The sequence below is a fragment of the Stegodyphus dumicola genome, chromosome 4 (assembly GCF_044657685.1).
Source record: "Stegodyphus dumicola isolate Sdum_Otavi_A_Nest chromosome 4, ASM4465768v1".
Classification (NCBI taxonomy): Eukaryota; Metazoa; Arthropoda; class Arachnida; order Araneae; family Eresidae; genus Stegodyphus; species Stegodyphus dumicola.
The window spans coordinates 191,418,641-191,441,675 of NC_140771.1; the positions used below are offsets into that span (position 1 = coordinate 191,418,641).

Below are 23,035 nucleotides of genomic sequence, written 5' to 3' on the forward strand. Positions count from 1 at the left end.
GTATAAACAATATTAAATAAAAATTTTATACAACTGCGTATTTTTACTACGATATACATATTTGAATCAGAGAATATTCAGTATGAAATATAACAAGCATTTTTAAATTTCAGTCAAGAATTTATGCGTATTGATAATTAAATGCTTAACAATATACTGTTAGCAAAGAAATTACGCATTTGTGTCTTAAGTAATTCATACAATAATGAATCTCCTACGAAACTATTTCTATGGCAGAAATATATACAGAACGCAACCTTTAAAATTAATTACATAATAAAATTAAAACCACTTTAACTAAACAAAGTGGAATGAAAAATAATGTCTAATTAGCTAATTAAGGTATATTTTAACCTCTAAAGATACGTAGAATTCTGATAAAATTTCAAAATTTAAAACAGCAACACTTGAATATATTTAATCAAGGTTTAAGTAAATTAATTGAGTAGTAAACCATTTTCTGTACGCATTCTTTAAGTAGAAACAAAACATAATTTGTAACTCCTTTTATGTACAACCAATTAAATTTGTTTCGTTTCTTAATATGAAGTGGCTTAATTTCAAGAAAAATGGAATAACTCTAACAATGCCTTGTTAAACATTAAATGTGTTTAATTGCACAGCGATTTAAAATGTGAACTGAAATTATATTAAATGAGAAGCAAGTTTCTCTTTCAAGTAACTGAACAGTTCTCGAGAAAATGATGGGATCAACATTTGAAAAGAATGAACCCACAAAATGAAAAACTGCATCCATTAGTAACTAATTAAGAAATTAAGCGGTGCATATAAAAGCATTCTACTCCGTTCTCGTATCCGATTTACAATAACAAGGGAAGTAAAAAATGATATAAATTTATATCTCTGAAATTGCAAAGTATAAATGCTCATTCCTGCCTTGTTTTACATGCTTTATTATAAGTGACCATTTTTTTTTTAGAACTGCAAAACCTAAATGACATTTGTATAACAAATAATAACAAGATGCTTGTTTCTAAATATGAAAATATTCATGAATGTTTAAGGCATTTTCAAACAGAAATTTCTGTTCCCAATCATTCAGTTTATGAACTTACAAATACCAAATTCTTTCCATACCTGTGAAAGAGAATTATCAATTATGTATGACCGTTCATGAAAGATGTCTGGAAGCCTATTACAATAATGGCCATTATCTACCATTATCAAAGATGAACGGAATATATGTGTAACGCAAATGTCAATGACCAGTCAGCAAAAAATACGTCAAGGGGACTCGTATATCTTAAATCCCTTAAGATCTTCGAATATGTCACCATTGCAAGAATTGGGATAAAGTATTTATTTTAAAAGCAATTGCTTCCAATTTTTCCAACAGCATCCAGTTTTATGATATTATAGGCAGTTAAGTATAAAAAACTACGTTCCTTTGAAGAAAACTTCTTTAATTATTACTTGTAATCAGGCCGTTCTATTGAAAATATAAAGAAGAAAGTGCCTTTGTCTAATGTTACAATTAAAGGGGGAATAATTAATAATGCAGAGCATGCAGAAATGCAAATATTTAAAAATATTAAAAACTCTAAACTGTTTATATTTCACAAGGACTGATCTACTTCGAACAATGGAATTTTAATTACTTATATACGATATATTAAATAAAATTAAAGTTGTATAAAATTATACGTTAAATGTTCTGGAAGTATTTAATACACGCTACCAAAAGAGACATTTTTAGTGTTTTAAATGGTTTTATTTTAACAGAGGTATCTCGAATGAAGGAATTTCTTTGAAATTTCCCCTGACAATGCTGCCTGTTTTAGAATTAAGAATGCAAATCAAAAAACTAAACTGCGATTGACAATCCCCTTATGGTTAAATGTAGAGGTATACCCGGACTTATAAGTTTAATAAAAGCTTGCAACAATCCACTAAACTCATTATATAAAAAATAGGGTATGGAATAAATGGTATAAACTGCTAACTAATGGAATCAGTTCCACGCTCAAGTTCGTTGGTTTCCACACGAAAAATTTTTTAAAAGGTTATATGGAGCTGCGAAAAAAGATGTTCCTAGTAATCGGTGATCTCAATATTAAAATAAAACAAACGAGTACGATTTTCCCCAGTACATGATACGCTGATAAGATAGGCAGCTTTGTTTATTTCATAAACATACTTTCTTATATAAACTAGCTAGATTTCATATTTGAAATTCCAAATAACGCCATGTTTAATGCCTGGAGCACGATAGAATCATTCGGAACGAAATTTAAATTCTGATTTTATCAGTTGACAGAAGTATAAAAACTGAAATATTTCTGTGTTGCTAAAATGATATTATTCCAACGGAAGACTTCCATGCATAAAATGTAGTTACAGCTATTTTTTCCGCTCACCGCATACCTGGAGGAAAAATTCATGGATTTCAAATTTTTACAGATATTATGTACTTTTTCATGAAGAAATCCTTCAAGTTATTGAATTACCACCGGTCAAAGGAGTAGAAAAAGGTACTCATTCTACTTCAAAATTCTGGCTGGGAATCAAAAATGAATAATCGCATTTGCATGAAGCATGAATTATATTTTACTTTGTTTTTTCCTCAAGACGAATGGCTGTAAAATTTCATTGTTTATTAAACTTAAATGATACAGCCACTAACTCTCTTATCATTTAAATTCGTTTAATGATTAAAATGTTAAAGGATGGAAAACGATAACAAAGCGCTTTAATAAAATTTTCAAAAATTCGCTTTTAATGAAAGTTTTACTTAATTTTTATAATTATATATAATTGTTATATTAAAAAATTCATACTGTCGTTTATATTTGAAGCATAAACTTGAACTGGCTTAACGGATGACTGCAAATCAGTGGAGAATTATCTGCAAAGTAAAAGAAAGCTTTCAGAACATTCTAAAGAGAAGATCTCAACACAAAATCTTTAAGCATCTAAGAGGCGTTTCCCCATGTGTAATGAGCTATCAAAACACGATGAATACACGCATCACTAATGTACCAAAATATGATGAAACTATATTAATTACTTAAATTTCAGAATTTAATTAATAAATTAGCACTGTATAATATTTCGGAAAAAAATTACAAAATCTTATGCAGAAGGAATTTCGTTAATTGAGCATTATAAAACCCGAGATAAAGATGCCTAAGGTAATATACTAGATAAATATCGATTAAAGCTTCTTTATTTTATTTTAAAAACACACACTTTTGCGGCTAAACAATATTTCCGTAGCACTGGTGATTGCACGCATTAATTTGTGAAACAGTAACAAAATTACATGACTGAAATATTTTAAGATTTATATTTCCTAGATTTAGTTTATAAATTACGATAAATTTATCAGAGTAGGATAAGAGTAAATGTTGTAATGATTGAAAGATAATAAATAAAATTTCTGCGTTAGAAGTTTACGTTTTTATTACATTTTAGCTCACTTACTGATTTTACAAATAATCAGAGAAAAACAGCTCAGCATTTCTCAAAAGCGAATTTCCTTAGCAAAAATATTTTCTGAATAATATGAGGATTTCGGGTAAAATGCATCTATTTTCCAAGTACTTTCATTAAAAATCTAAAACCAAGTTTTGACAGGAAGGCAAATATTTCGCAGGAAATATTTAACAAGAGGAAAAAGAAACTTATTTAGAACCGAAAACATCAATATTTTTTTAGGGTTACGTCTTACGATTTTATGCATTGTACAGCAAAATTTATTTTTAACAATTTCTCTGGCAGTACCAAAAGATGATAATAATTGCATTACAGGTATAAAATAAGTCAGCATTAACTTTAAGATTACATTTAAAATGAAAGAAAATAGGAAAAAATATTCACTTTAAGAAATGTATTCTATTCGAATATGTCATTATTTGGCAAACAGAATCTTCGCATAAATATTTTTATGACTCAGCTTGTTTACTATTTTTCCTCTTTACTAAATATGCCTTTTACATGCAAATTATTTCTCTTTATGCCCAATACCACCTTTTTTTACAATCATCTTTCAGTTATATTTCTCAAGACGTAGAAGTTACGCAATCAGACCAATAAAAAACAATGTTATAAAATTATTGTTAATTGTAAGGCTCCGATTTCTCGAGCATTACTATTACATTAAACTTATTTTTAAAATGACTCTTCATTTTTTAAATTGCATGCATGAAATGCTGCAAATGTTACGTATAAAGTAAAACTCTTTTTCGATAGAATTTTTCATTTCATAATTTTATCATCTAAAGTAGAGTTTCATATATACCAAAAACGTTAAGCTTTAATTTTGATTTAAATTCTATATAAATACATACATTTTTCGGATAAAAAGAAAATATCAAATCCCTTTTGAAAAAGTAAAATAATTATATAAAATACCTGTTGTTGCTACATAGATAAAAAATCTGATGTGTACAACACATGACTTCCTTGTACGGAATATTAAATTATACACATTTTTCTTGCATTTTGTTTAAACTTATTGCATTTAATTATATCTACTTCGCCGACAGCGCATAAACCACAATAGAATAAAGGCATTCTTTAAAATTCACTCTAGTTGTTTACCATCGCGACACTCTGGCGCTAGGTTCACATAACAATATTATATTTCGTTCATATTATAACTCAGAATGCACAAAATTTGTATCATTTAAAGAATTATCTAATCGTTGCCACATGTTCTGTTCAAGTACTATAATAAAGCTAGAACGATGCATAAAAGAAATTATGCAAACAAAACAAAAAAGAAACAGTTTTTCACAGACGATTGAGTATTTCTCAATCAATTAATTCAGTTCTCACTTCGCGACAAGTCAAAACTACATAAAAACTCAAAATATCTCTACTAAAAATTACTAATTTTTAAAAATTAAATTACTAATTATTAAAAATTAAATTACTAATTATTAAAAAGTAAATTATTAAAAATTATATAAATCTTGAAAACTTATTTCCTCGAAAAAATTCCAGAAAGGATTAAGCATGATTTAAATCTTAATAATAAATGAAGGCGTTTATCTTTGTTGTTGCGAAGCTACGTTTCTCTAGATTGGCAACAAATTCACTACTCAGCTGTTTCAAATGTCAACAAGCAATGGCCGCCATCAAAATAGGCTTAGTGGCACTTAAACAACTTTTAAATTGTTGATAATTCTAAAAATATTGCATACAGATTTTTTAAAGGCATAAAACCCTTAACCGGAAGATTTGAACAACGTAATTCAATTATTTTTAAAGAAAAAAATGTACAGTTTACAAACATATAAGAGTAAAGAAACTGAGATCACTGAGCCAGGTAAGAGAGTGGATATATTTATAAATATATTTATATACGTTTGGCGAGGCCGATTCAAACCAAAATACGAGGTGCACATCTAAATGTTATAGTAGTCCTATATACAAAATTTCAACATTCTGAGGCTGCTCATTTTTCAGTTATGCGAGACGTATCTCGCATAACTGGAATGGTGGCGTCACGTACGTACGTACGTTCGTACAGACGCCACGAAGATTCTCTTCAGAATTCATTTTAAAGCAGTTTTTTAGTTTTTTTTTTTTTTTTTTTTTTTTTTTTTTTTTTTGGAGGAAAAGAGTCTCTTATTCAGTCCTTACGTACAGATATCACGCAAAAACCTCGTTAAATTACATTCGAAAGCGTTCATAGTGGATATTTTCGTTGAAATATGCTGCCTGAAGCTTTTTCCGATTACAATACTTCCTTTTTAGTTCGTACAAGGAAGTAAAAAAAAAATAATATATGCTACCCGCTCTCAAGATTAGGTACAAATTTCAACTGATATGGAAGAAAGTTGAAAAGAATTTATACATTTTTTTTTTCAAAAATAAAACTAGCTTCTAATACGGAGGGCTTGTTCAAGAGATACACATTTAAATATTTGTGATTATTTCGAAGTTTAACAAAGATATTATCTTTGAGAAATCTAGCTTCATTTAAGGGGGTGAGCTATTCAGTTGAATCGACAGAAACTCTTTTATTTTATAATTCACTTTATGGAAACCTCGATAAAGTAATCAAAACAAATAATTAGGACTTCCTTACTTTTGATAGAAGATATCCATTTTGTTTAACAGTAGCATTCAAAAACAATAGTTAAGATACTCTATGTTGGCAAGAAAGTAATTCGTTTTTTACAGAAGAATAAAACTTCATTTTTTGTATACAATAAACGAACTTTAATCAGCAAAATACCTTCCATTCTGTTCGATGATGTTTTGCCATCTTTCTAGTAACTTTATGATTACGCGCTCATGGAATTTCTTGTCTCTAACAGCAAAGTGTGATTTGAGGTCATGGTTATTACTGAAATTTTTACCCTTTTAAGAAGTTTTGCAAAGTTCGAATTAAACTATAATGCGATGGTGCAAGTTATGAGCTATATAGGGAGGTGACATAACTTCCCAACCAAGCTCCAATAATTGTGTGCGTGTTTCTAAAGATGTCTGAGGTATCGCATTCTCGTGGTGTAACACGATTACTTAGCCATTTCGGCCATTTCTCTTTGGTTGCTTCCTCCAATTTTATAAGCTGTTGGCATTTAGCATCTGAGTTGATTGTCTGGTTGCTTGGAAATAGCTCTAAATACACAACGCCCTTGTAACTCAACAGACTGAGAGCATAATATTTTCTTGATGTAGCTTGCTTTCGATATGATTCGTGTTGATTTATCATGCTTGTACCATAATCGTTTTCGATTAATGTTACTGTAGATAACTGATTTTCCATCAGTAATGCTTTTTTCAATAAATGGTAGATTTTATTAGGTTTAAAATGCGTATAGAAAATATTGATTCGTTGCATTAAAAGAATTTCTTTCAATTCATGCGGAAGCCCCAAATCGAGCATCTTAACGAGTCCAAGGCGTCTTATATGATTTTTTAATTGTTGTGCATAATACATTTAACATCTTTGCAATCTCTCGCGCAGTTTATGACGATTCGATTCAATTATGACTTTAATTTTGTTATCATCTACTTTAGTAAGTCGACCAGAATATTGGTTTACTTCAAGTAAAAAATCTCCAAACGAACATTTTTAAATCAATTCTGACATATGCATTTTGTTAACCACATCGTAAACTTCCCATACCGCTTTATAATAAAGAGGCAGGTATAGAGGAACATTTGTTACCATTATGTAGAAAGATAGTTTTATAACGTAAAAATGGATTGTGACGAGGTCACATTGAATTAATTATTTACTACGCTATGGCAATATTTAGATATTTGCATCAGATTCCATTGGTGACAGATTCTTTTTTTTTTTTTCGCCAACTTGTGTTGCAAGGTGAGGAACAGATTTCATCAGACAACTGTTATAAGTGGAGGAAAGTTTTGCATCAGACAACTAGCCACTTCACTTCTGTTTGCCAGGGTAGCTGAAGGTATTTTGCGATTGGTTGCCTTCTGACGCTGAACTTCTTTCATTGGCTGCAAAACTTAGCTGTGAGTGTAACTGTGGAACTCTATAAAAGGCGGTAATTTTTGTCCACCTCAGAGAGGAGGAGGAGATTGATGAAGTGCGAGATGGAGATGCTGAGTGGAGAAATTCGGTAAGAGTGGGATGAAATGCAAACTGTTGAAATTTATCGTGCAAGCTTTCTTGGTCTCCCATGTGCATGAAGGAAACGAGTTTTATCTCTTTTTGATGCTGTTGCTACAAAATTTAAGCTAACCTCTTTTTCCCGGGTTTGGCATTTTCTCCCGGCATCCAGATGAAGAGTACCTGAATGTGACTGAGCTGCAATATACCAAGCCTTCGAAGGGCTCTGTGGAAGAATTGATCTACCTTTTTTTCTGAGTGAGGATGCCTCATATCGCTACGTGACACAACGGATTCAAAAGAAGAATATCTCTTCAAAATTGGTAGTATTCAATAAAGCCATAATTCAATCTGTGTTCACGTGTTTGTCACGTGCGAGACGGCGGGCTATTGACTTGGATCCTTCCTGGGGTAAGTTGCCACTATATTCCTGTTTATCATAACATGTGACATATACTTTTGTCAACACAAAAAAAAAAAAAAAAAAAAAAAAAAAAAAATGCTCTTACCTGTGGAAAACGCGAGTGTTGCGATTGCGCAACGTCAGCGGAATAAGACTACGGATGTTTAGTGAGTAGGATTGTACTCCTGTGATATTTCTTTTGAGTGGAGCGCAGGATTACTTTTTAGCTGTGTAACGTTTTATAAATCTACAAATCACTTTACTTATAATTAATTTAATATTAAAATATACATTGTATTTCTTTTACAAATACAGATTATTTCATTTGAAAGATTCAAGCATGAAAAGCTTGATTACAATCCTGATGTAAAGCTACATTACATACTTTGCATCTATAAACAGTCTGGCTATGGTACTTTTTACAACAAAGTCTTTTGTTATCAACGGACTTTACGATAAAATGTCTACCATCTCCTTGCAGTGGTTTTTGAATGCTGAATTTATTAGGTCTTCCTGTTGCTGACCTATTTCTGTCTAATTCTATATTCTCAATAGGAGTTTGCAAAAGGAATAATGCATTCTCGAGTCTGAAATCTAAAACAGACTTTATATTTCCAGTAGTAAAAAGTGGTGATATTTAGTAAGTTTAGATACGGTCTCACCTCATATAATTTATCAGTATTGTCAATTTGACTATTGCCAAATGCAAATTCTTTTTCATATTCCTGTACTGCAAACGTGATATCGATTCACGTACAACAGAAACATAAATGTCCTTATCAAAAGACCAATACATTTTTTCTTGAGGTAAAGAAGGATATCCTGTAAACAATAATATTCCAATAAATCTTCTCATATAGGCTTCAGATGCAATAAATTCAGGGCATTTTTTTTTCTAAGCGTATATGTTTGTCTGCTCAACGAGAAGAGAGTAAATGTCTAAACCGAAAAGAAAATCGAAAATCTGTGCACTAGTTTTACCTTGTGTTTTGCCTTTTATAATTTCTCTTCTATCTCTCTTTCTTCATGTTCTTCCTGAGACATAACTAACAGTTCCCTTTTAATCCACTTCAAGATTTCATTCTTCTGCTTTTTAAACTTTTTAGTATGACTATAACTGCTTTTAGAAGGCTGAAACTTACTTCTTACGTGAATTTCAACTTCCTCAGCAGTATAATTTGGTAAAATATCATTATCATTATTTAAATATTTAAACCATTGCCACTCCTTTCGTCACTAGCCTCTGCAATTTCTGGGGGAACAACAACAATATCAGTTTCATTCTGGTCATTATTAACATTATCATCATCTTTTCTTCATTGAAAAATCTTTGAAGAGCTTCTTCTAATGTAAGACACCTCGTTCTAGACATTTTTAAACAACCAGAACATGAACCAGAACATCGAAAGGAATGAGTGAAAAAGGAGGTTGACTACCCGTTTCCTGCTGACATTGCGTCAACGCAACACCTGTTTTCCATTCCTTCCCAACACAAATATAAACATCTGACTAATGTAATGTTCTGATAAACGGTGACCTTGACTAAAAATAGATCACTCATAAAGACGGCGATTATTTTGTTAAATATTTTCAGCAAAAATACTCGGTCGAAATTTTGCTTAAAGTATGAGTTTAATTATTACAAACAAAATGATTGTTAAAGGCAAATATTTTTTACAGAAATAATCTTTATAATATTCCCTACACAAAATCATCTGCTGGTATAAAATATCTTAGGTAGTTATATTTGTATGCGCATTTATTTTGACCGTTGCGTCAACGCAACACCAGCGGCTAATGGGTTAATAATGTTGGGTGAAAAGCCCCTGTCAATAGCTATTGCTTTTAAATAATTTAGTTCTTCATCAAGGGCTAGTTTGGAGGAGCGAACCTGAAGAGCACGGAAAACATAGGAATAAAATGAATCTAAGTTTTGTTTAGTCGGATGACATGATTTAAAGTGTGGTGGAAGGCAAACCGATGAAGGTTTTCGGTAAACCGTAGTACTGAAGTTGAATGTGTTACGTGTGACCAGAAGTTCGATGTGTTACGACTAAACGAAAGTTAACTTCATTTTATTCCTATGTTTTCCGTGCTCTTCAAGTTTGCTCCTCCAAACTAGCCCTTGATGAAGAACTAAATTATTTAAAAGCAATAGCTATTGACAGAGGCTTTTCACCCAACATTATTAATCAAGCAGTTAAAAATTCTCATCTCAACACACTAAAAGGTACACTCTTGTTTTAGGAGATTATAAAAATTCTGTTGTCATTCCCTTCTTTCCATCAATTAGCCATAAAGTTGCACATATTTTGAAAAAATTTAACTTTCGGGTTGTTTATTCTCCCATCAATAAAATTCCGAGTTCCATACTCAAGGACCCCATTCCGGATATGAATTCTTGGGGTATTTATAGGATTCCTTGCCAGTGTGGTTTGATTTACATTGGCCAAACTAGGAGAGCCTTAAAATTTCGCGTCAAAGAACATGAGGCATATGTTAGAAAAAAGGAAACACAGAAGTCTTCTGTTGCTCAACATTGTTGGTCCGAAAATCACACTTTCAATTTTTCTGCTGCCAAAATTATTCAAAAAACATCTTCCATTGGAGAACTGGATTTTCTAGAGGCATTTCACATTCATAAAAACCTTTCTGTTCAAGTTAACGATCCTAATTCCAATCCAAATTTGCTTTCGGCCTTTAAAGAAATTATGTTTTAGTTCTGGTTTCACCAACAGATGGCGCCACTTGCTTATTCTTGTCCAGGCTTTCTTATCTTATGTAATAATTATTTCCTGTCTTGTTCATTTGCGGGTTTGCAGCTGAGGATGCTGGTTCGGTAAAACCATCGAAACTAGTCCTGTGAAAATTTTGTAAATATAACGCTGATTTTTGTTGTTTGACTTCTGAATTAGTATTTATTCAGCGTGTTATTGTGTCTTACTTATTACCATTCAAATGTAATTATTCTTCATAGGAACTCTCACTTATAATTACAATAAGTATTAATAATATATAATGAAAAATTTAACTTTGCAAAAAAATGATATTTGAATCACAATTTTAAATTCCTTTTGAAACTCAGCTTTCGAACTACATTCAGAACAGAAAAGGGTTAAAAAATTTCTTCATCGCAGGCTTTTGTCACGAACAAAATTTGAAGCACATATTCAAATTCTTTGAATAAAACTTCGGACAAATTTTTCGAAAATATTGAACTAAAGTAACTAGATTATTTTAATTCTGAAAATAACAATTAAAATGATACAGAAAATTAACTTTAAATTTCAAAGGGATCTTGAAAGTATTATCTAAAATTATTACGTGTTAGTGAGAGAAAAAATACATTCATATGCATGGTCTACTTTGTTTATGTGGAATGTTCACAGAATTTCAAAGTTTGTCTAATCTTTTAAAAGGTAAAATAAAATTAAGAAAAAGTAAATTATTGTTTGATTCGAACTACATTAAAAAAAAAGAAGTATTATATGGTCGAGTAATTTTTACAGAAATGAAAGGATTTTCAAAATGATTGATTGATTCCAAAATATTTCTTTAAATAATGCTAGAAAAGTAAAGTTTTTTCAAGCAAATAATTTATTTTAAAAGTTTCATCTGAAGAACAGAAGTTAATTTTTGTAAATGGAGTTGGAACGATATAAATAATTAGTGAACGCATTTCTGAGAGAAAAATATTGTTTTGTATATCCATCTCTGATTAAAAATAAATGTAATATTATATAAGAAATTGAACTTAACTAAATCATAAGGATTTGTCGTAAAAATGAAAAACTGAATAAATACATTTCAGTTCAGCATATTTGAAAATTTTTATATCTATTTTTGTAAACGAAAATATTGCATGTAAATGTTATACTTAAGATTTAATGTATTTCACTGAGTTGTTAACGCATTTTACTTTCCAGTTTAGGTAGCGTATAGGCTAATACTTTTCTTTCAATATATTATATTTACAAGTAGAAATAGATGGGGCACCAGAATTTCTCTATTGGTCTGTAGTACAAGTATAAACCCACTGTACTAACTATAAATCTCCAGCCAAATTCTGATGGACAATATCACATTATTATGGATTGAAAGTGTACCATCCCTCTTCTCCTATCACAAAACTTCTCGAGAAAATTTTCAACTTACCATAGTTTAATTATTTCCATATCGCACAGACACTGTTTATTTAAAATACCCACGGCTTCTCCGAGATTCAAAGCAGGGCCGAGAAATCAGCTTCAGTATGATGATTAGTGCAAGTTGTCTGAGCGCGAAAACGTCGAATGACGGTGTGGCTCAATAGGCTTCGAAAACAGTGACTTTCTCTGACGGAAAAACTTCGTAAATCCCTTAAATTCCCAATTCTTTGAATTTTAGTTGGCAAACATTGCACATTTGAAAACCACAGATTTTTTTTTCGTCTGTTCTGCTTAAAGAAATGTGTATATAAATAAACTATGAATTCATACAATAATTGAAAGCTAACTTTCTAAGATCAATTCAGCTGTTAGGATCCGAAATTCTAAAATGGGTTATGGAGAATTCCTTAGATATACCACATCAAATCGGTTGTAAGAAAGAACGCCGTTTGAGAGTTTCTTTCTAAAATATAATGTAAACATATTTTCATACATTGCATTTAATGTTAAGAACGAAAAAACAGATAATATTAAACTAAAATTTTATTCGCTTTTAATGATAATTATGTATCACCCTTTAAAGTATAGATTTAAGACTTGAAGTGAGAGACGCGTGAAGATTCCCACCAAAACTTACAGAATTCCAACAAAATAGTTTTATTCGGTATGAATTATTTAACACTTTTTTTTAACTAAGTTTCGCAGAGGCAAATAAAACGTAGAAACAACAATGGAAGACTTACTATTGTCCATCAGAATCATACAACTCGGAACACTTTTATTTCGGAACATATGTTACATAGGATCGCATTAATCTGGAGAAAGAAATACTTTCGCGTTAGAAAGATCTTTCGGAATAATAATCATAAACCAAAACTTCAGAACAGACTTCAAAATATTTCATTATTTCTTTTTAATTTTTAGTTACAATTAAGTAAATAGTAACGCCACAAAAATGAAAACAACAGAAATGGCAGGAGAAAAATCATCTGAAGCAATATTAACTGCGATATGTATCTTCGGTTAAAAGAGCATTCCAAGTTTTATGCATGCTCTCGAGAATTTAACGAATCTTCTGAATGATTGACCTACGTCAGTCATAGTGTTCAACATGTTAAACTTCGTCGTAATATACTGTAACTTGAAATCTGAGGCTCAAATTAGTTCTAGCGAAAGGCGTTTTTAGAAAACGTTTCAAGGAATTTTATATTAATTAAACAATTATTATTTAAGCCTTTACTGTAATTTATCCTTTCCATAGTACTCACCACAGCACAAATTACTGGTTTGTGTATTTAATCTGAAGATTTCGAATGTTTAGATTAGAGCTTTGTAATATCTAACTCCAGTTCTTGCTTTCGTAAGTTTTATTCCAGTTTTAGCTTCTTACCATGCGACTTTTAAAATAAGCGCCGTTAAATAGCTGAGGTAGCTTCAGTAGCCTATTTTATGGGTAATATCGGAATACTTTACCTACATTAAAATTTAATTTTCTGTTATGTTAATTTAAATACCTGCCAGTCACGGATGATCGTCTGTCGCGTATGTGACACTGTTCATTTTAGAGTTAAATATGAAAAGTTATTTTTAACATTTCAGAATTTTTTAATTTGTTTCAGACTCGCTGCCAGTCTATTAGCCCTTGGAGGACTTCAACGCTAGAGTGTGGATATAGTAGAATCCTACAAAATTGGTTGCCGTATTTCGTTTTCATGCATGTGATACTGGTTTAATTTCAGGGGATGGGGCATATATGTCCCGCACGTTGTTTAATTGAAATGTGTCTCAAATTTCAGTCGATTATGGAGATTGAAAATTTATTCTTCAATATGCAGTAGGAAGTTGAGACCCCGCTGATTTTTTTTTTCTCTTTCCTGTTGAAGTAGCTGACTAAATGGTCCTAATACATAAAAAAATTGGGCCCTATAGCCCACGGGAAAAGGGGAACGATAACTTCAGAAATGACTTAAAACTTAAAAAGGAAGATAACTCGTATTTATGTCAGGTACAGGGAAATCGAGAAAAGGCCAAATCAGAGATCCCATTCACCTAGATCTGACCAGAGAGCTAATAATTAGTACTTTGGCAGTGAGTTAATAATTCAAAACGCTTATCATCCAAGAATATTTTTTAAACTGGAAATTTTGGCTATTGTCAAACTTATTTGTAAACCTTTAAAACTTCTTTTAAAATATTTAGAAATTTTTTGATCGTAGAGGTCTAGTGGAAAGCATGTATTCGAATAAATCAAGCATCATGACATATTCTGCATCGTGGACATGCTCTTATGACATATGGGCTGATTTGAATTGCTTTTACTGCGGTCCCAGTACGGGTTCGAATATATTGCACTATGCATTTCCGGTCTGTTGCACTATTTATTCCCGTCATTGGAAAAAAAAAATCATTCTCGATTTAAAATGGAGATGATTTAGATGGAATCAATAAAATGAATACTTAGAATTCACTAAATTAAAAAACAAAATTGATAAAATGGACTTGATATATATATCAGTTGTTATGTTACTCCTGATATAAACATAGTATTGATCAAGTCCATTAATTCACTATCGTTAAGATAAAAAAAGGGTTGCGCCTATCATTCGGTTATACCTTACTTATCTCATAGGTGAAAGTATGAGTTTGCCAAACGCAGTCTCAAGTTTGGTACAGGATACCCTATGGACAGATTCTAGGGTATCCTGCCGCCTCTTCCTCCTACCACCTTACCACTCAAGAGGTCTTTTGACAATATTTAACTATTTTGACTCAAGGCCAATATTTCAAATGTCCTTATGTCACAAAGATAGTATTTCTTCTGAAAAAACATCTTTTCTCAAACATTCGAAACCGGGTATTTAAGACAATGGAAGACTGCTTTCCTACTATTGTTTCAACAAGGTGGATGATGTATCCTTTGAGTGCCTATTAGTAACAATTTAAGAAATTACTAGGAGCTGCCTTTCCTGGTAAAGCAAATTAGAATACTTATCTCATTTAAAATAAATTAAGTCTTCTACATTCCCAACTGCCCAAAGAAAATATCAGTTAAATTTGAAACTGGATATTTACTGGAAATACTTCAATTTAGTTACATACGAGAACATTTAATATCCCTAACGGATAAAAAGAAACATACAATTATACTTATTTTTAACTTCAGTATTCCAATTGAGGTACTTTCATCTAAACCATCTCCAGTTTAACTTGGCTATGTTTTTTTTTTTTTTTTTTTTTTTTTTTTTTTTTTTTTGCCAATGACGAGCACTTGCCCATAACGGCATTGGCCATTAATAATTACCTAAATATTTTGAGTTTTAAAATAGGTGTCAAAATCAAAGATAGTTTAATAAAATAAAGATAACGTGGAGGTTATAAATAAATAGGACTTAAACTATTACAAACAATACTTCGTAACCAGCAATATTAGGCCAATACTATTTGAATTTTTAGTGTAAAATAGGAGTTGAAGCGATATTTAATTTATTTGTAAAATTTTAAAAATTCCATTACCTGCGTAATTATGAAGCATTGTTTGTAGTTTCCTGTTGCATTATTGTAGACAAAATGTGGGGCATTGTTGGCGTTTGCCGGAAGAATTGTTTACGTATTATTATCCACAGAGCTGATGTCTTTTGTTTCATGTCCTTTTAAAACTTTCTTTTTCAATGCCTTTATTGTAGCAGCATTTCATTTTCTTTCTTATTTTGACTTTGCGAAACTATGTCGTTTACTCATTACCCTGCTTTTTAACTTTAATAGCTAAAATACTTAGGTAGAACTAAAAGCACCATCGGAGGTAATTAAATTCATTTAAAAATAATAAAAGAAAAGATCTGCTTTTCTTTTCTGCAAACATTTTATCCTTTTGCTAATGGTATGCAATGCGACGCACCAATATAATGAGAACCTTTCCTTTTTTTACATTTCTAACTAATATTTATTATTATTTCTCTTTTTTAATTTTATTTAAACTAAATTAAAGATAACCTAAAAAGGAAGAAATTATACACTAAGTAGAGGCTTTTAAATTAAAATGTTTATATTTGAATTGGCGTTAATTTGACGGAAAGGAACTACTGCAGCACTTTCGATAAGAAAATGCCAGCGCTATCATTTATCGCTAGCATCAAATTTGACAGAAAGAAACTATTACAGCACTTCCGATAGGGAAACAACAGTGCTGTCATTTATCGCAAACACCAAAATGTAAAAAAAAATGCTACGCGAAAAGGAACATAAACATCCCATTTTTAAAGAAAGAAAATGTGTGCCCTTTTTAGCCCAAACGGGCAATTTGTCCGGAAGGACTATTAATTTCGTTTTGGCACTTTGTGTCGTCCCCTATAAAATGGCGTTTCACTTTTCAGATTGTTGCCACCACATGTTAGAGCCCTCTATTATATTTAAAGAAATTAAATATAGAAAAATCTGAATTATGTCTGATGTATATGTTTCTATGGTTGTGAAGAAACAAAGGTACCTAGAGACATAAAATTTTTAATAACGTAGTCTTCCACTCCATCTGGAAGCCCAAATTTGGAATTTGTTTTATTATCTATTTCATACTTTGTAAAACTTTAAAGAATTTTATAACAAACTCAAAAATTTCGAAAGGAGCAATGGCAACATTGTGCGGAAAAAAAGAATAAAATTCAGGGAGCGAGACTATGTATCGGAAATTCTAAAGATATGTTCTTTTTAAATATTTTATTATTCTGCTATTGAAATGAGTTGTATCGTTCAAGTGCGAAGAACATGATATTTATTCAATAAATGTAACGTACAAAACGTTAAAAAGGCGCCCCCTTGGGGGCGTACTGTAAATTCTGAAAGCTTTCAGACTTTTTTACATATTAGTAAAAGAATGTATTTTTTTCCAAAATAAATCTTCTTTTGCAAATTCGCATACTTTTTCTTAAAATCACACCAAAGGGAACTGTGGCATCTAATAAAAGCAAGTCGTATATAAGTATTGCCATATAACAAAAGGTAAATTTTCAGAATAGAAGGCAATTTCGAGTTTAAGATCATCTTGAAATTGAAAAACTGTTTTACAATAAATAAAGTTTGAGACGACCTCATACGTATACGAGTTTGATATATTGAAGTTTTCAGAATGAAATAAAATTAAATAGTATAAATATTCTGAATTAAAGCAAAGCAAATTATGTTTCACTTTCAATGTAGAAATATCTCAACATTTTAAAATTTTTCTACGTACACGTAACTAAGTGAAGAGCAACCACTTTCAGTAAACCTCTCTGAATTGTGTCATTTTAAAATTAATCCTTCCCACGTGATTCGTAAGAAACGTTAACGAGGCGAACATTTACATACCACTTCAATCAACAATAGTATTATAATTGTAATCTGAAACTTAAAACACAAGATCAGAATGAAGTTGAACCAAACCTGAAGCGCTCTTATCAAAATCTTCGAAAGGTATATCCATTTGTTTTTCGCTTCTCGTTCCCACTAGTTTGCTGTCGTCTCCTTTCTTACCAAACTACAAATATGTCGTAAACATGTTCAAAAATAAATAAATACATAAAGAACGGCCGCATATCTCGTGCCAGCGTATACTTCTGTTATGTCAAGAAAATAAAATGTAAATGAATGCTGCTACATCATCCATGCATCGTCACTTTGTCGTTAACACCAAAAATTGTTAAATACAAATTGTTATTTTCGAGCCAGTACGATAACGAAGCAACCTTCTGTCTTAAGAAATAATTTTTGAAAACATGTAGCTAGTAGTAGAATTTATAAGATTGATTACATCGATTAAAATAGCGACATATCACTTTAGGGAATAATTAGATGTTATTAATTATATGCTCCTTTCATAGACCGAAATGTTCATTATGCATTATGGCAGAAATATGCATTATGGTGCATGTTATTATACTATGCATTATGGTGCATATTATTATACTATGCATTATGGCAGAAATATGCAAAATGGTGCACATTATTACACTATGCATTATAGCAGAAAGTAACGAAGTTTTAAAAAAATATATGATTCCATTGTCTTCCGCCAAAACTATTCGCGAGTCTGTGTCTTAAGTACTTTCTATTTTATCATAGAAGGAATTTTTATTAGGGGATTCACTCATAGGTATATTTTCAGATGCATACACGCTGCATATTTCAAACCTTAAATGTTTTATCTGAAACCTAGTATTCCGTGCAATGAATAATTTTCATTCGCAACGTATGTTAATATATTCACAACAAACACACTTAATTGCGCGTATATTATAGCATGTGAGTAATTTCTGCATGAAGTACTTATATTTAGTCAAATTAAATAAAATACTTAAGTTCAATAATTACTAACAGGCATGAAATAAAATATTTAAAACTCAGATATTATAGCAAACCCCATTAAAAGTGTTGTGCTACAGAATACTTTACTGTCTAAACGGATTGAATTTTGCTATGCATTTTAAGAATCGATATTAATGTTATCAATATGATACAAATTCTGAAATAAAAAGAACTTAATGAAAGTTGAGATATTTCTTATTCCTTCAGGAAACGTACAAAATACAGAAATTTCGTAGTGCTTGGGTTCTAATTCTAAATTTCTAAAGTGTTCTAACCTGTTTGTTCTTGTAATTCAACCTGCTTTTTAAATAGATTTTTAAATCCCATGATCCGATGTCAAATTCTTTCCATTCGCAAATCTAAGAAGCAGCTTTTGTATTAAGAATTATAATTTTTCAAACGATTTGCAAATTTAAAAACTGGAATAATCCGAATTCCTCAATAGTGGGAACACTAGAAAAATATAAGCAAAACAGTTACACAACACTGAATTCTTTTCTCACAACTATTAAAATTACCAAAAAGGCCGAGATGGATTTTAGAAAGGAGCATTAGTTTTCCACTTCATTGTATTTTATATAAATTATAAAACGTGTAATGCTCATATTTTATGTCATTTTTTTTTAAATAATTGCCATACAAATTGGAAATACTTCTAAATGTACAGGCCTGGATGAAAAATGCATTTTTTCATCCGACTTTGGAGTAAGAAGAATAAAAATGAGAGTCTTACACCTCTATTCTATTGTTAAAAAAATATCAGTAGAAAATGCATTCATTTTGACTGTTCTTTGGATATTATAATTCTATGCTTGCATTCATTTAGCTTCAGATTTCTTCATTGATTTATAAGAAAGAGCATTTTGCAGTAGAACATTTGCTTAAGAAAATTAATATCTCATGATTTATATACAAACGGAGCTTTATGGCGATATATTTCAGGATATAGTGCAAAATAAAATCCTTTAATTAGGCGGGATAATTTTTGGGTTTAATTTATTGACTTCGATGAGTTAAAATTAAAATTCGGAAATAATGCATTCCAATTTTTTGGTAAAACGCTTTCGACGAAGTTAATATTTAAATATTGATTCCATAGTCATCTCTTAGGGCAGAGTTGCTTTGAAACGTTTACGATCTGTGCATTCACATATTTAAAGTTAAGGTTACATTTATAGTTTAAGGTTAAATTTATAAAATTAAAAATTTGTTTTCAAACTTTGTCATAAATTTTATCAAACGTATCTGCACCTAGGACTTGGATTCGCGCAACCTACAAAAATAAGATTAAGCTTAGCAAAAGCATTTACTCTAAGAGAGCATATGACAGGCGATTCATCTAAGTTACTCTTTTTCGTTCCTTGAAATTCCATCTCTGATGCTCTAGAAGTGTCCAACCCTAAGTTCAGAATCACGAGTAAACAAAACAGCTGAACATGAAACCCATTTTTGTATTATACAGGACAAATCAAAATAAATCTGCATTATTTTAAGATGCTTTCTTTTGAAAAACAAAGTAAATAATTAATATAACTTATCATATAAAAATTATTTTTGCAACATATGAAATACATATGAAGTAGTCATACAACCACACATTTACGAATCATAATTTTCGAGAAGCCATGAATCCAAAAACAATAATGTTACATACGGTGTAATCCCGGGTAAGACGTGGATGTTTGCAAATGTATAGTGTCGGTGCGGCATGGCGGCATTCTAAATATGCGGCGAGGCAAAAGTCCCCTCGTGTAGACTGCTGGGTGAACAGACGAGTGGAAGACTCCTGGATTCCCCCGGGATGCTCTCCCTCAAAATAACGGGCAGAACATTGAAGTCCAGCCTCTCTGGAGTAGGCTCTTGCAACCATTGTTCCATGCAATATGGATAAGACAGCCACATCCAGTCAGACATGCGTGTACTTGTGGAAGTGCTGTTTCTATGTGGTCAGTTGGAACGTCCTCAAATGTAAATATCAGATAATAAGTATTCAAAAGCAGAGCAAGACAGTTTCGGCAACTACCGAATTAAAACCTACATTGTTTTAAGTATAGTATTTTATTTCTCAGAGTCTTTTTAAGTATTCACACTTTTCAGCGGAACCACCTACACAGACCATACGGTTCTAAAAGTTTTATATCACTGAATATAATAGAAAAATTATAGAACTTGATTATTAATGATAGTCAATACATGTTCCTGGAATTACTGTTTATGTTTTTAAAGTGAATGCCATGATACTTTCACTATATATATTATCAAAATATGCAGGATGTCCAGGAAAGTAGGGATGATAAAGATCAACACATATATCCAAAACCATTGGATTTATGACTTTGTGGTTAACGTAGTTATTAAAATATGGAAAGGATTTGTTCGCTGGAAAGATTGGTGAATACGGACTTGCTTCATAGAAACAACCATACAATAAACTCTTTCAAATATATGAGTAGTTCCTTTTCTTTAGTACTTTCCTAGAATGTTTTCTCTGTATTGCTGCAACTGATATAAAAAGAGGGCTTCATTTAGTATTGCAGATTTAAAAGAATATTAATGCTAGAGATTTGAAAGAAGCATGATTGTTCTGATTATGAAAAATATCTCCCCCCAATTTGCTCGGTTTTAGCATGAAACGCGGGATACTTTTTTTTTTTTTTTTTTTTGGATACTGAATATCTTCTTAAATTCAGTATTAAATATCATTTGATATCTGATAAACTTTCTTTGTCAAAATGCTATTTTTCATATTAAGCCTTTTCTTTACATTTTTTCCATGTTTCTTCAATATTTTTAATAGTGATTATTTAAAAATTTTTCCGGCAGCTTAGCTTCACACCCTCATTTTCAAAGTACGAAACGCAGCTGAGGGAGAAATCCAGAATTTTTTTCAGATTCTTTTTAAGCATTTTGAAACTTCCCTAAAATGTTACATATAAACAAATGTATACATTATTAAACACATTTCTAATCCCACAGAACTGTACGAAGCGGCATTAATAATGCCCATATCAGCTATTATAAATTCGTGAATGTTTAGTGAATGCTGATAATTTCTTAGGACATATCCTGAAATACGATACTGCATTGAAATGACAAATTGTCTTGCAGAAAACGGAAATTTTGGCCACATTACTGTAACGTAAATTTTCATTGAATGTGGTATTATGAATATTTATTTACGTTTTTCTTTAAAGGTAAGAGAAGTAAAGCTGTAGTTCTAAGGACAGTTTCTACTCATTCAAAGAGAAAAATGTCACTATGTAATATTTATATAGCACTTGTGGGCCCGCGTGAATGTATCGGATCTTGACATATGAGACTTTGAACATTTCATGATCACAAAATTTGAAAAATAATACTAGTAACAATAATAATAATTAATAATAAATGAAATGGATTTATTTATGGATACATTTAAGATTACATGGATATATTTAAGCAGTCCTAAATCCCAGATAGGGCATTAACTTTTATGCTTTTGAAAAACAAATAAAAATTTCGGATAGGTTCAGTTACTAAGCTTTTACTTGGCAGAATAAATATATCCGAGAAATTAAATTTTACGTCGAGATATCCACATTCAGATCACTTTTCAACGGAGCATGTAGATTCTATCTTTCGCTCTCTCTCTCTCTCACACACACACACGCAAAAAAAAAAAAAAAAAAAAAAAAAAAAAAAAAAAGACATTTGGCTATTTCAACGCGAATATTTTGAGTCACTTGGGTTATTGTAGGTTTATGTTTGTATATGTTACCGCTAAATCGCGGAAATCAGTTATTCTGCAGATTATCTGGCTAATCTGGAGATTAACTAGGGTGGCCCGTCAAAGTGTGGAAAATTATTTCATTTCTCAAATTACCTAGATAATCCGCACATTACCTCTTAGGCCCCCGTTAAAGTGAAAATACGATCTCTGCTGGAACAAAGAAACGTTTCTGCAGGCTTAAAACAGGCGCAACTTTGAAATTGTTTATCGGGCAGGGTTTCAGAAAATGCTACTGCAAAACTAAATGTACCATAAATAGGTGTACTTGTCGCAAAATCCAGTCGCTATGTAATTCAAAGTATCATCAATCTTTAGACTGCATTAATAAATGAGAAAAATTTTATCATGTGCTTTACAAATTCATTTCTTCATTTGTAATAATATTTTAAACCGTTTTATTCTTTGTATTACATTTTTTAATTGATTGATGATTGATCCTATCAACTAGTTTGTTAATCTTTTGATTGTAGAAACTTGATTTGTTAGATATCGAAAAATAAATAAATAACATTATGTTAATTTAAACGTACCAGAACTTTGCTCTTGGCCCAGCCAAGATTTCATTTTTAATTTAACGTGTGCCTAGTAGGTAATGTGAAAAGTAGAGCGAAAGGGAAAAGAAATGAGAGAAACTAACTTTTGAGATTTAACAATACGGAAGCCGTTAATGTGTGCATTACCTAGGTAAAATGCTGGCATTTCTTGTTCCGCACTTTAACGTAGCAAATCAGGTAACCTGCAGATTAGGCTAAGTAATATGCACAATAACGACTTTCGCACATTTGCAGTAACGTATACACTATACTGAAATGCTTCGAAAA

General features: G+C 31.0%; 1 protein-coding gene across 1 annotated transcript in view; it reads right to left on the bottom strand.

Annotated features, from left to right (window-relative positions):
• Positions 1-23,035, bottom strand: part of LOC118182238 (adhesion molecule nephrin-like) — a 324,602-nt gene that overhangs the window by 281,670 nt on the left and 19,897 nt on the right. The gene's annotated exons all lie outside the window — the stretch shown is intronic.